Source organism: Ornithorhynchus anatinus, chromosome 11, assembly GCF_004115215.2.
Source record: "Ornithorhynchus anatinus isolate Pmale09 chromosome 11, mOrnAna1.pri.v4, whole genome shotgun sequence".
Taxonomy (NCBI): Eukaryota; Metazoa; Chordata; class Mammalia; order Monotremata; family Ornithorhynchidae; genus Ornithorhynchus; species Ornithorhynchus anatinus.
Window position 1 is genome coordinate 38,333,045 of NC_041738.1, and position 14,510 is coordinate 38,347,554.

Consider the following 14,510-nt stretch of genomic DNA (forward strand, 5'->3'; position numbering starts at 1 on the left):
GCTCCTTTCTCTCCATCTAGATGGCCACCCCACTGTCCAGGCACTTTTCTTAACCTAGGTTTATTTCTGCATTTGCTTCCCTGCTGATCTCTCTGTCTCCTCTCTCTTATCTTTCTGGTTGAGACATAAATCTGCTAGAAGGATCAACTTTCGAAAATGTTGTTCAGCATATGTTCCTCTCCCAGTACACCCTAGCTTGCACACTTCATTCCTTCCAACCTAACTACCCACTGGACTCCACTCTCTCCTGTGGCAGCCTCTTGCTTATGTTTACCGCCTCCCCAGCCTGGAGCGCCCTTCCCCTTCATACCTGAGAGATCACAACTCTCCGCATCCTCAAAGCCCAACTGAAATTACATCTCCTCTACATTCCCCCGATTAATTTCATATCTCCCCGTCTAATATTCCCTATACTCCCACATCAGCAATTCCTCCTGTAGCATGTATGTTCATGTCTTTATTATTTCCTATTTGTCATTTATAACAAATGACAACATCCCCAACTAGGTTGTAAGTTTCTTAAGGGCAGGAATGATGTCTATTAATTCAACTGAACTCTCCCAAATGCTTAGTCTAGAGCTCTGCCTAGAGTGGGAGCTCAATCGATACTTTCGATTCATTGATTTTGTTAACTACTCTTTGGTTTTTCTACCTCTGAAAGGACTGACTCCAAATTTGGTCATTACACTTTAAAAAAGGACAGAGAAACTGGAGGGAGTCCAGAGAAAAGTGACAAAATGATTAAATGAATAAAGGCTGGGGAAATCATGCTAGGAGGAAGAGTCAAAGGAATTGAAGTTATTTTGCCTAGAGAAGAGACGACTGTGGAATGATTTAATGACTGTCTTCAAGTTATGAGGAAGTTGCGGAGTAGTTGTTCTCCTCATTAACTAAGAAATGAACAGGTGGAAATGAGCTTAAATCAAAGTGAGAAAGCAATTGGTTGGACATAGAGATAAAATTTCTTGACTGTACAGTTGATAAGTTTCTATGATAGACCCAAGGGAGGGTTTGGAGCCTCCATGCTTGAAGATCTTTACGAAAACAGACATCCATATGTTGATAATTTAGTTATTCATCTACTTGGCGTCAGGATGGTGGACCAGATGATTTCTTTGGGTCCCTTACTGCTTGATGATTTTATGACCCTTCCTCAATTTTAAAAGCTACTTTAAAAATTAACATTTGTGGAAGGAGTCTACCACTTAACTGCAAGTACTTAATAAAATGAAACTGTGGAACAAAGTGATGTTGATGCTGGAAATATGATCAATCAGTGGTATTCAGTGAGCGCTTACTACGTGCAGAGCACCATACTAAGCACTTGGAAGGCTCGATACAGTAGATTTGGTAGACACAATTTGCAGCGTGGCTCAGGGGAAAGAGCCTGGGCTTCGGAGTCAGAGGTCATGAGTTCGACTCCCGGCTCTGCCACTTGTCAGCTGTGTGACTGTGGGCAAGTCACTTAACTTCTCTGTGCCTCAGTTGCCTCATCTGTAAAATAGGGATTGAAAGTATGTGAGCCCCACGTGGGACAATCTGATTACCCTGTATCTCCCCCAGCGCTTAGAACAGTGCTCGGCACGTAGTAAGTGCTTAACAAATACCAACATTATTATTATTATATTCCCTCAAGAAGTTTACAGTCTAGTGGGGAGTGCCATATGACGCATGGGACTATTAAAGGTATTAGCAATTCACCAAAAATTATTTTCTTCTCTTTTGTAATAATCAACAGGAGGAATTTTGCCAAAGCTTTCTGTTGAGAGGGGCATATTATGTATATAAATAGAGGAGGAGGGGTTCGTGTAGGCTGGGCAGGAGAAGGTGATGTTAAGGTGTTAAAGGGTGGGAGTACCCACCCTGAGCAGAATCTCTTAACCTTAAAATCTGTAACCAAGCATTTCCTGGCAGAACAGAGAACACCTAGTTCCTGAAAAGAGAAACATTATTCTAATAACAGGAAAATTGGCAAAAAAAATCTATTGCGTTATTGGTCTTCCTACAGTATACTTCAACCCATTATTCTTCGAATGTAGACTCAGTTCTCCGAAAAAGTCAACTGCTACTTAAAGCTTAAACTTGAAGTTCTAATGAAAACCCTGGGAAAAAAATAGTTTTCAAAAGGCAAATGAGTCTTTGATCATTTTGATTATCTGAAGCTTGTATAATGTAGTTTTCAGGCATTCTTCAACCATGTGTTATCTTTGATTAACACAGTTCCATAGGCTGTATTGGCTCAATACAGAAATGCTTGCTATACGTGTAAACTGAATTTTTCAGAAAAAATGCTCTAAAAATTCCTAATGAATTTTTCCAATTTACACACGAGGTTATCAGAAACACTCCTCTATTGTGTTTCTAATTGGAACCATATTGTTCTTTAATGTGAAACACAAGAACAAGATGTTATATTAACAACCAATACACAAAAGAAACCTAAAAAGAACTGTGGGGGGAAAGACACCACCACACGAATTTAAGTACCTTTTCCAAAAGCTGTGATAAAACACCCATTTGGGAATTTTCGAGTGGCAAATATTCTTATCTTTGGTGCAAATAATAGATGTAAGATGAAAATTCTGGATGTCATTTCTGTTCGAAATGTCTTCAATAAATTTCTTCTGAAATGATCATCTGCCTTCTCAGATCCCCTAAATGTACCCACCATTCGATATATGTTTGCTGTTTTTTTAAAAAGACTTTGGTTAACACTTGTGAAATAAAAAGAAAAATTGTTTTCTAATCCAGCTATGAGGAGTTTTGTGTAGGTCACTGAGAAGGAAATACAGTTTTAGGACTGTAATGAGATTCTAGTTGGAAAAGACAAAGCATTTTAAAATAAGAGAAGCCGATTAAATACTGAGTCCTGATTTTCTTTTTGACTTTCATAATTCACAAATGAAGACATATTGGTTGGGCACATTTCCAGGCAGTCAAAACAAATAAAGTGAAAAGAGGAACTGAAAAAAACCCACAAAAAAGGTAAGAAAATGGGGGTAGGCTAGAGGAGGGAAGCAATAGAATGGGAGTAGCAGGCTCATTAAAAGAATTAAAGAACAAATTATCTTAAATTCAAATGGAACAGATGTCAGTAGTTTTAAATACTCTGAAAACTCTGATTAACTGATTTTGATTAGATCTGTTGCCTAAATGACCTCAAAGTTCCAACAGACCAACCTCAGAACCATGTGATGGCTTCCTAAGGAGGATATTCTTGTTTAGTCTCATTTTCAATTGCATGTGGTGTTCAAGCCAGGGGGAAAAAAATGGAAGGAAAGAGAAACAACAGCAACTGAAATGTCATTTTTTAAAAGGCTGCGACACTGAAGAAAATGGGAAACCATGTCCAAATTCCAGTGCTTTTGAAAAACCTAAACGTGTTTGCTCATTCTTTTGGAGGTGGCAGAAAATTGAGGTGAAAGACCCATTAAAAAAATGATGCTGGCACATTTTACGTACCCTCCTGCAAGATATAACTTGGAACACAGAATTATTCAATGATGAAAACTATAGTTTAGCCAAATGTGTCCCACAAGTGCAGTCAACTCAACCAAGATATTTCAAAAAGGCAAGTTCTGTTCAACTCATCTCTGTTACCATAACTGATTTTCTTCTAATGTTTCCCAAAGCCTCAAGCCCTCAACTTTCAATTATCAGTACTACTGAGAGACCTACAACTCACACAAATATGTAAAATCATACTTGTTTCAACCATGGTTTCCAGCTTTTCAAGTGTGAGATCGAGAGGTTACTTTGAGAGAGCGGGGTTTTCCATGATAGGATGCTTGGGTGTGTTGGGGGAGAGGCAAAAAAAAAGAGGGAAAAGTGTTGGGGGGAATCCAGTCATCAATTCAACTAGAGGAGAAAGCTGAGGGTGGAGCAGGGAAAGACAAAGAGGGAGTTTTTACCTCCATCTTTTGAATTTTTGCCTCTTCACTGTCTAAACCTCTCTCAGTTTGCTTGCTTTCTATTCCCCTCCATTTTCCACATTAGATACAGAACCTCCCAGCATAAAGATCACATCTTATACTTCTATGGTATTTACACCCAAGCACTTGGTCACCGCTGTGGAAGATGATGATAATGACAATGTTGTCGCCGAACTCCCCTCCTTAGCTTTTCACTTACTGCGTATGGGAAGATCAAGTGTGGGTTGGGGGTGGGGAGAGTGCAGTGAATAAGAGCATTATGGAAGCCGTGGCCTCAACGGCTCTCTAAAGATGGAACTGGCTTTAACCACCAAAGTGTTAACAAATAACCATCTCACAGTTTTAAAAAATCATTAGTCTTGTAAAAACCTATTCCTCAGTCAAGTTTTAATTGGTCTCATCCGTATTTACAATCCCACCTCTTCCCCTCATTCCCACTTTTTAATGCTGCTTCTCTCATATCACTAGGCTAAGAGGCAGACCACCACTCTCTCCATCTTCAAAGCTCTACTGAAATCATCTCTCTTCTAAGAAGGCTTCCCTAACTAAACCCTCATTTCCCCCAGGCCTACAGCCCTTGTATAATATCCATATTCTCTGCCAATTCCCCCTCTGTATTTTATTTTAATGTCTAAGCTTTAAGCTCCTTGTGGGCAGGGATTATTTCAGATAACTCTATTGTACTGTACTCTCTCAAGGGCTTACTACAGTGTCCTGCAAACAGTAAATGCTCAATAAATATCATTAAGATACACTGTAAATTACTTCAAAGAAATTCCACTGAAAATTAAACAATAGGTGATCCAAAGGAAAGGTAGAGCTTATTACCTTTTGGACAAGAGGAGATGAGAAGAATAGTTTGTGACACCCAAATCACAAACTGGCAATGAAAATAAGCAGACTACTGAATATATTTCCAGTGAAGTTAAGAAGAGAACAGGTAGCGGAAAGAAACAGAATGGGATGTCAAAGACCAGAATAAAGTGAGGACAAGAGCTATTCTGTCTAAATCCATTCTGATGTCAATTTAAACTAAGGGTATAAACCCTGATGGAGAAGGTTGAAGTGATCCATTTGGTTAAGAGCTACAGCGGTGTGAACCAGCAACATGACTACCAATGATAGCCAAACCTTCCGGATCCAATTATTTCATTTGGGGCTCATTAGTCAAGGGTACCTCTATCAGATGAAGAAAAAAAATGCATCTCAGATAAGCCAATTTGGCCTCTCTAGCAAATTTGGTGATTTTCTTTTGGGTGAGGAAGTTGAAATTATTGACTAGGCTAAATGAACATTACAAATAATACCCACCATTTTATCTGAGCCCTCCCTCTTTCCTCCGTTAAATGAGAGTTGTCTCGATTCTTTGGAGGATAAATATATGGGAGTGTGTTATATACATGGCATTTGGAACAAATCTTTCTTCTGAATATTACCGGTAGGGTGAGATAGGCCCTCTTAAAAATAAGACAAGTGCTGAAAAAAGTACTCTGTGTTGTCTTCATCAGGTCAATGACAATGAGGAGAAACCAGGACACAGCTTCCCCACATTAATTTTTACAGTCCAATTAAAGTTAACACCTACAACCTTTCTTCTGTTGTGTTTTCCAAATATTTTTAGACATGAAACGCAAACTGCTGATTGCAACAGAAGACAAAAAGCTCTTGCTGCTCCACTCTGCTAGTGATAAAACGCTTTGTCCCTGGGGAATTGGCTACCATTTGGTCACATGACACAATGTATGTTACACGAACCTTTGTCCTATTCCAAGGGCTTCCTTTAATCCAATTGTCCAAATACAGCCTGACATTATTATCCAAGATCTCATTACCACATTGCAGAAGCACAGACAGCAGGTTCTGAAAAAGGAATATAAAATGAGATAGAAAAAAATGGGAGCTATTTCTGAAATGTTCTAAACTTCGGGGAAACTGCTTACTAACTATATTTTTGCACAGTTCTCAACCACCTATCAACCTTACTACATAATGTAATTCCCAAGAACAGGATGCACCTTCCTTACAGAAGGAAACTTCTAATAGCTATCTTTAGCTTCTTTCAACACTTGAGCAACTAGAACTGCCTAGTTTTGGTTACTACCCAGAAATGGGTTCTGCTACTTCACACGTGCCTGAAGATGATATAGGCAGGAAAAAGGCTCTAGGACTGTCATGGCTTACCCAGGATGTGACCTAAAGTATGGTCCCCACTCTGAAAAGCAAGATAAAATTACTCCACAGAAGAGGAATCTGAATTTTCAACTTACTCTTTTTGGTAGATTCAAAGGGTACTAAATGTTTTCAGGGACAATAGTTTGGTTTTTTTTGTTTTTTTTTTTGAAGGACTTTTAAAGCTTAGATTAAGACTTTCCTCCTCCCCCCGTGCCCCAGACTAACCATTCTGGCAACAAATTTTGCTGAAGACTAATGGAAAGAAGAGATGAGATGTTTTTGAGGTTTAAAAGTTTTACAGACTTTTGCCTAATGACCTCGGATGTTTTCTAAGTTCAAAAAATTTGTATGCAATTATTCAGCTCTTGGAATATGTAGATAAGAATGTTCTCTTATATCACAACCCCCACCCCCAAATTCACTCTCATTCATATATGAATATATGTCGAAGTAGACACATTTATATTTTATTATTCCCACAGTGAAGGAGATAACTTCGTTAGCTTATTTGTGATATGAACACATTTTTGGCAATCGATTCTTCCCCCGAATTTACCTTCATCCATCGCAAACTCTTCCTCAACTGCTATAACTCTACCACTCTCTTCTGTCCTCGGCAATACCTCTCCACCCTTATGGTCACCACTGTCCATACCAGCTTTTAACTCCCACCTTAAACCAGGTCCCCCCCCGTCTCTCCATCTACCATATTGCAATGGTTAAGTATGGAACACAATAAGCACTTTATTAAATACGACTGATTCATTCATTCGTTCAGTAGTATTTATTGAGCGCTTACTATGTGCAGAGCACTGTACTAAGCTCTTGGAATGTACAAATCGACTGATGCGAAAGGAATCAATCAATAAATATTACTGCAGGAAATGTGTCTACCAACTCTGATGTGTTGCACTCTCTCTCCCAAGCTCTTAGTCCTGTGTACTTAGTGCTGTGTACTGAACACGGTAAGAGCTCAGTAAATACCACTGCTTGATTGACGTAATTCCCAAGGAAAAAAGATATCCATAGTATTTATTGTCTCAGGTAGGCAGAGTACTCGCCCGGCTGGCTCAGTCAGTAGAGCAAGAGACTCTTAATCTCAGGGCCGTGGGTTCGTGCCCCACGTTGGGTGCGTGATTTTCCCTTGAGAATGAGTGCGGACTAGTGGTTAGAGCAGGGGCCCGGGAGTCAGAGGACCTGGGTTCTTATTCTGCTCTGCCATTTGTCTGCTGGGTGACCTTGGGCAAGTCAATTAACTTCTTTGTACCCCAGTTACCTCATCTGCAAAATGAAGATTAAGACTGTGAGCCCCATGTGGGACAGGGACTGTGTCCAACCTGATGATCTGGTATCTAGCCCAGCACTTAGAGCAGTGTTTGACACATAATAAGCACTTAAATTCCTTCCTAATTATTATAATTATTAATATATAATTTACACCGCTTAAGCATTTAATAAATACTATTACAACTAAACAAAGCTGTTAAGGGCTGATTTGTCTATGCCAAAGACATTAAAAAACTCTTGGTGATGGAGGAAATATAGAAAAATGGAGACTACGTTCCTCAGAAAGCAGAATGGCTGTTTGCTCTTCCGAAGGAGAAACTGGAAATAGCAAGATCTTCGAGAAGGCCTTAAAAAACAGTTGCTTTCCCACTCATTCCTTCTCAACCTCCTCTTTATCCTGACAGATTTGGCGGCATGTGGTTGCCCTCCCTGCCTTTTTCCCTGAGAAGAGGCCTCATAATAAGCTCCTGGTAAGCTTGCCTTTAACCACCTTGTTAACGTTTCAAGAGAAGGTTCAGACCAGGCAAACAAAGTTTTGGACTTCTTTGTGGATGTCCTTATTTTCTCTGTGAATTCCAGGCCTTCTCTGATTAAATTATTCCTTATGTGCGGTTGTCAATTTGATCGTAACTACGTATAACAGAATGTCCATGGCTGCTCCAAGGTCACTCACAGGATCACTATCAGTGTCTTGGAAAGATCCATTAACACTCCAGTTTTTCCAAGCACATATGCCTTGGTTGAGTAGGGCTATTGATACTGTCATGAGGAAGTTTAAGTTCAGGGGGGAGCAGCATGGTCTAGTGGAAAGAGCACAGGCCAGGGAGTCAGAGGACGTGGGTTCTAATCCTGGCTCTGCCACATTTCTGCTGTGCCCTTCGGCAAGTCACTTCACTGGACCTCAGTTTCCTCATAGGTCAGATCGGATTAAGACTGTGAACCTCATGAGGGACAGGGATCGGGTCCAACCTGATTACCTTGTATCTACGGCAGTGCTTAAAACAGTGCTTGGCACATAGTAAGCGCTTAACAAATACCACAATTATTAAGAGTGTTCCAGGCCACAAAAGCAAAGAAAGACCAATAAGCTCAGAGTTCTCCCAACCCTGGTTAGGTTTATGATAAATAACCAGAGGACTCCTAGTGGAAACTTGGAAACAAAATTTGTACGGCAAGGTTAAATCCTGGAAATCTTCTTCTAGTCCCAAGGGAACCAGGTTCAGCAGGCTGGCAAAAGATGTCATTAATAATAATGATAATAATGTTGGTATTTGTTAAGCGATTACTATGTGAAGAGCACTGTTCTAAGCGCTGGGGTAGACACAGGGGAATCAGTTTGTCCCACGTGGGGCTCACAGTCTTAATCCCCATTTTACAGATGAGGTAACTGAGGCACTGAGAAGTTAAGTGACTTGCCCACGGTCACACAGCTGACAAGTGGCCGAGTCGACATTCGAACCCATGACCTCTGACTCCAAAGCCCGGGCTCTTTCCACTGAGCCACTGACTTGCCCACAGTCACACAGCTGACAAGTGGCAGAGCCGGGATTCGAACCCATGACCTCTGACTCCAAAGCCCGTGCTCTTTCCACTGAGCCACGCTGCTTCTCTATTCCACGGAGCCACTTCCACTTCCGCTTCCACAGAGCCACGCATTACTTCTTCAACGGATGAGATCCACTCTCAACGACACCCACATTCATTGACACAACTTCACCGTCGGCATCACTGTCTCTAAAGCTGTCTCATCTGTATCTGTAAAATGGGGATTAACTGTGAGCCTCGCGTGGGACCACCTGATGACCCTGTATCTCCCCCAGCGCTTAGAACAGTGCTCTGCACATAGTAAGCGCTTAACAAATACCAACATTATTATTAAAGCGAAAGACAGCTCAACACAGCTGTGGCCAACTTTCTTAATTGATTGATCACGGCTTCTATCTTTGGACTATTTTCCTAAGTTGGACAAAGCTAGATGGATAATACATGATCTTGTCCCTAAAGGAACAGAATATAATAAAGGAATAGACTCCTTCGTTCTGATACGTGACACCGAGATTTTTATGTAGCTATGGATTTCCATTAGCCTGGCGACGTGAAAAGGTAGATTCTATTGACCTAAATGCCTCTGAATGGCTCTACTTCACCAGAAATAGGAGTAGGTAGCGGCCCCTGCTAATGGAAAGAAGGAAACCAACGGAGTCTTCTTCCACGTTGATGGAAATAGTAGCAACTTGAGGGGATATGAGAATGTGTGCTTAACAGATCGGGGAGAACAAATTCAGCATTGTTAATGAAGTAATGAGGCCACTAGCATATTGTAACCATTAGTCAAAATCATTTGCTCATTCCAAACCTTGATGCAGAATTCCACCTAAACCATCCCAGACACTATCGATCTTAAAGAAATTTGGGGAAAGTGATTCCATATCTCCTTTAGTAGGCTAACAATACATATGCAGCATGTTCTTTATTATTTCTCACCTACCTCTCTCCACAAGAAATTTAAGTTAATTTCCTTTTGTTCTACTTTAAGTGAGGTTGGAATACAGCTGGTTACCATCTTCTATAAAATAAACCTCCATATATTTCAAAACATTCAGCTTCGATTCTCAAAGCTAAACAATTTCAGTTCCTTTCCTCGTAAGTTCGGTTTTCCAACATTTTCATCATTTTTGCTCCTTTCCCCAGATCCACTTAAATTTTATGTGGGTCTCTTAAAATGTGGTGTTTAACTTAAAAAAAAAATTGGCCTTTTCCAGATTCCAAGTACTTCACCAGTACTCCATGAGTTCACCTAAATGACAGTTCGTACCTCTGTGATTATTTTCAAACAACTTGTTAAATATCCTGGGAGTACAAGTCATCTGCACTTATGAATTTGAAAACATCAACTAAGTGATTTAACTAGTTCTTCCCCAGTCAAGATTGCCAATTGAGAGTGATTTTTACAAATACCATGAAGAAAAATTGACTTGTAAACTTGTTTACTGACAGATCAAGAGCTGCGGAGAGCAGGCAATTGCTGGGGGGAAGGGGGAATGGATGTTCACGTAGGAGCGGCAGGCCGGATTCATAACAAACTGTATGAAAAAATTCTTCTCAGCGATTGGCAAATTTGACCCAATTCCACCCACCCCATTCTGTCGGCCTCCACCCCTCTCACTGCTCCTGCTCCGGGCTGCCGTTCCCTTTGGTTCCCTCATTGAGCTGCTTTCCCAGGGCATCTGCTGGGAGTAACGGATAAAGCTTGGGGAGGTTGGGTAAAATAGAAGAATGGCTGGCCTGGGGAGGATGAGGTGGAGTCTAGGGGAGGGCCCTGATCATGGACTGAGTCAACCAACCCCACTTAGGGGAGGGAAATGGGCCTGGGGTGGGAAGTTCAGGCCCAGCAAGAGAAGCAGCACAGCTCCGTGGAAAGAGCCCGGGGTTGGGAATCAGAGGTCAAGGGTTCGAATCCCGGCTCCGCCACTGTGTGACTGTGGGCAAGTCACTTCACTTCTCTGTGCCTCAGTTACCTCATCTGTAAAATGAGGATTAACTGTGAGCCTCACGTGGGACAACCCGATGCTTAGAACAGCGCTCGGCACATAGTCAGCGCTTAACAAATACCAACATTATTATTATTATTACTATTGCCCAAATTTAAGATTACCCAAATATTTTTACAGACTGCAGGGACACAGACAATTTATCATCCATCTACCATCACTCTCTGGCAGAACTCATTCACTCCCCGCTTCAACTACCATCTCCACCATCGTACCCTTTATTCATCCTATCCTCAGCCCCACAACATCTCTGTACCTACTCGTATTGTATTTTAGGTCGGTTTGCTTCTCTAGACTGTATGCCCCTTGTGGGCAGAGAACATGCCTACCGACTCTGTAGTATTGTACGCTCCCAAGCACTTAGAACAATGCTCTGCACACCTTAAGTGTTCAAAACATACCATTAATTGCCTGGACCGAGAGGAGAGTTGCTCCAATCCACCTGTGTTTTAGTTACATACAGAAATACAAAGTACCCAGCAAGAATCAGGGTCGAGTTGGCCAGCCTTCCATAAATCCACGAGCACTCTGAAAAAATGAGCTCAATCGATCCACGGTGTTTACTGAGAGCTTACTGTGGGCACGGTACTCTACTAAACGCTTGGAAGAGTATAACAGAGTAAACAGACACAATCCCTGCCCACAAGGAGCTTACAGACTTGAGGGGGTGACAGTTATTAAGTAATTATTGATAGATAAACTATGGCAGTGCTGGGGGGCTAGGATGGATATCATAGAAGCTAAAGATTCAGATCAAGGACATAGGTAACAGTATAAGGGAGAGTGAAGAGAGAAAGCAAGGGCTTAGTCGAGGCAGGTCAATTGGAATAGATGTGATTTTAATAAGGATCTGTGACCTCTGGCCATCTGTTATTTGTTTCCACCCTCAGTCCCACTGCACCTCTGAACCTATCTATAAATTTGATATTCTGAATTATTCATATTAATGTCTGTCTCCTCCTTTAGACTGTAATCTCACAGGGGACAGGGAACAAATCTACCAACTCCGTTGAACTGCACTCTCCCCAACATTTACTAGAGTGCTCTGCACACAGTAAGCACTCAAATTCCACTGACTGACCGATTTGAACTCGGGGAGCCTGACGGTCTGTCAGATACGCATAGGGAGGGAGACGAAAGCCAGAGGGAGGATGTGGGCAAGGGGTCAGCAATGAGAAAGCAGAGATCAAAGTACAGTGAGTAGGTTGGCATTACGAGAGTGGAGATTATGGGTTGAATTGTAGTTGGAGATCAAGGAGGTAAGGTAGGAGGGGGAAGAGCTGATCGAACAGCTTAAAGCTGATGGTAAGGAGTTTCTGTTGGAAGCGGAATTGTTTGGGTAACCACTGGAGGTTTTTGAGGAGTGGGGAGGCCTGTACTGTGAGGTTTGTTAGAAAAATGGTTCAAGCAGCCGAGTAAAGTAGACTGGAGTGGAGAGGGACAGGGAGGCCAACGGTGAGGCCGATGCTGTTTTCAAGGCAGACCAGGATAAATGCTCGGGTCAACGTGGAAGCAGTTTGGACGGAGAGGAGAGGGTGAATTTTAGTAACGTGAAGGCAGAACCAACTGGCTTTGATGACTTCGAATACGTGGGATAAATGAGAGAAGAGTAGAGGAGAATGCCCCAGGCTTGTGAGACAGGGAGGATGGTGGTGCTCTCTAAATTGATGGGAAAATCAGGGGAAAGACAGGGCTTGGGGGTGAAGATGAGGAGTTCTCATATCAGCAGGACGTCCAAGTGGAGGTGACCTGAAGACAGGAGGAAATACAAGACTGCACGAAAGGAGAAAGATCAGAGAAAGAGATATAGATTCATCCAAAGATTAAAGTAGCCCTGTTTGTCCATAAGGAACTTAGAATTTAAAGCCCTAAGCATCATAGACAAAAATGAGGATATAAAATTCAATTTAAAAGGATTTTTTTCAAATATTTGGGGTTGGTGCGGGGGCAGTGGGTTTCAGTATTGTCAGTTTAGATGGGAAAGGGGGAATAGTTTGGTTTTCTAATCATGGCTGTCCCTTTTGGGGAAATCTAAGTGACAAACTTCTGTACTAAAAGTCCCGGTTTAAGGCCTTCTGTTACCAACCTTTAGGAAAGGCCGTGAAAAAAGTTGCAATTACTCCACCACTTTCACTTTACCTAGCTTACCACTGATACTCTTATGGTCAGGATGCAGTTACAGGATAAGCCAGCGTAAAATATTTTTCTCCTCACAATGTTTTCTTTTGCCTAACTGCCAAATGGGAAAGTCAGAAAATGAAGCGTTGAGATTAAAAGTAGGACAGGAAACAATCAAATTCACTTGGGAGTCAGTGCCTTTTATTGCCGTTTCCAGGAGGGTGTCCTCCTGGAGGAAAACTGGAAAGAAATTGCTTAGTCCTTAGCCATTTGGATCTGCTGCAAGTACTTTGAATATCAGCGTTTTTACCCTGATATTCTTACTCCATTTGTCCTGCCACTTCTGTATCACGACACTTCAAATTGAGACTGCATGTTATTTTTCTAGAAATAGAAATGGGCACCCTTAGTAAAAATAGACATAAAGTGAGTCCGGCTCTTTGTCAGTGCAGTTACATAGGCCATCAATAAATTGCAGGCTATTAAGGAAGATGCTTTTATTTCTGATGTTGTTGGAAGATTTCTATGCAATTCACTCAATGAAAAATGTGAAAACTGTGCTCCACTAGTAATCGTGTTTATTGAATATGCTTATGGGGGGCACTGTGCTAAGCACTTGGGAGAGTACAATAGAAAGAGGAGACATGACTCCTTGCCTTCAAGAGGCGTAATGAGAATTGTGGTATTTGTTTCAAGCTTATTATGTGCCAAGCATTGTACTAAATGCTGGGGTAGATAGATATAAGATAATCAGGTTGGAAACCAATCCTTGTCCCACATGGGGCACCCAGTCCAAAGGGAAGAGAACGGGTATTTAATCCCCATTTTACGGATGGAAAAACTGAGGCACAGAGAAGGTTAGTGGCTTTGTCAAGATCTCACAGCACGCAAGTTGCAGAGCCAGGATTCGAACAATCACTATTACTGATTATTAACTGGATAAACCTCTTAAGAGCATCTTAAGAGCATCTTAAGAGCATTTAAAAATGGTGCATAAACTGTAAAGAGCCAACAATCACACTATCTTGTTCTCCCCCTCTAGACTGTAGGTGGGGAATGTGTTTGTTATATTATTACAGTGTGCTCTCTCGAGGGCTTAATACAGTGCTCTGCACACAGTACCTGCACAATAAAACGATTGAATGATCTTGATAGCAGTGAGGGCTAACAACAACTTTATTTCAGTTTGCCCCTCTGTGAACTAGAACCAACAACAATTATCTTAACAGGGTAAGGCAAACCTTAATTCCAAAAGAGAATTTTGAATTTTGAGATCCCGATGAAAGGATGATTCATCAATCCTATTTTCTGAGTGAGAGAAAACTGGGCTACAAAATTAAGTACAAGAAAGAGCAACCTTTTAATGTGCTCGATGTGACTGAGACCCCACATTGGCCTTTTCATTAATTCATTCATTCAATACTATTCATTGAGCGCCTACTATAATAGT

The 14,510-nt window shown here is 41.4% G+C and overlaps 1 non-coding gene across 1 annotated transcript; it reads left to right on the forward strand.

The window, feature by feature from the left end:
- Positions 1–7,163: 7,163 nt before the first annotated feature.
- TRNAK-CUU lies at positions 7,164–7,236 on the forward strand. Its single transcript has one exon. It is a non-coding gene; the product is annotated as a tRNA-Lys (tRNA).
- Positions 7,237–14,510: the final 7,274 nt, after the last annotated feature.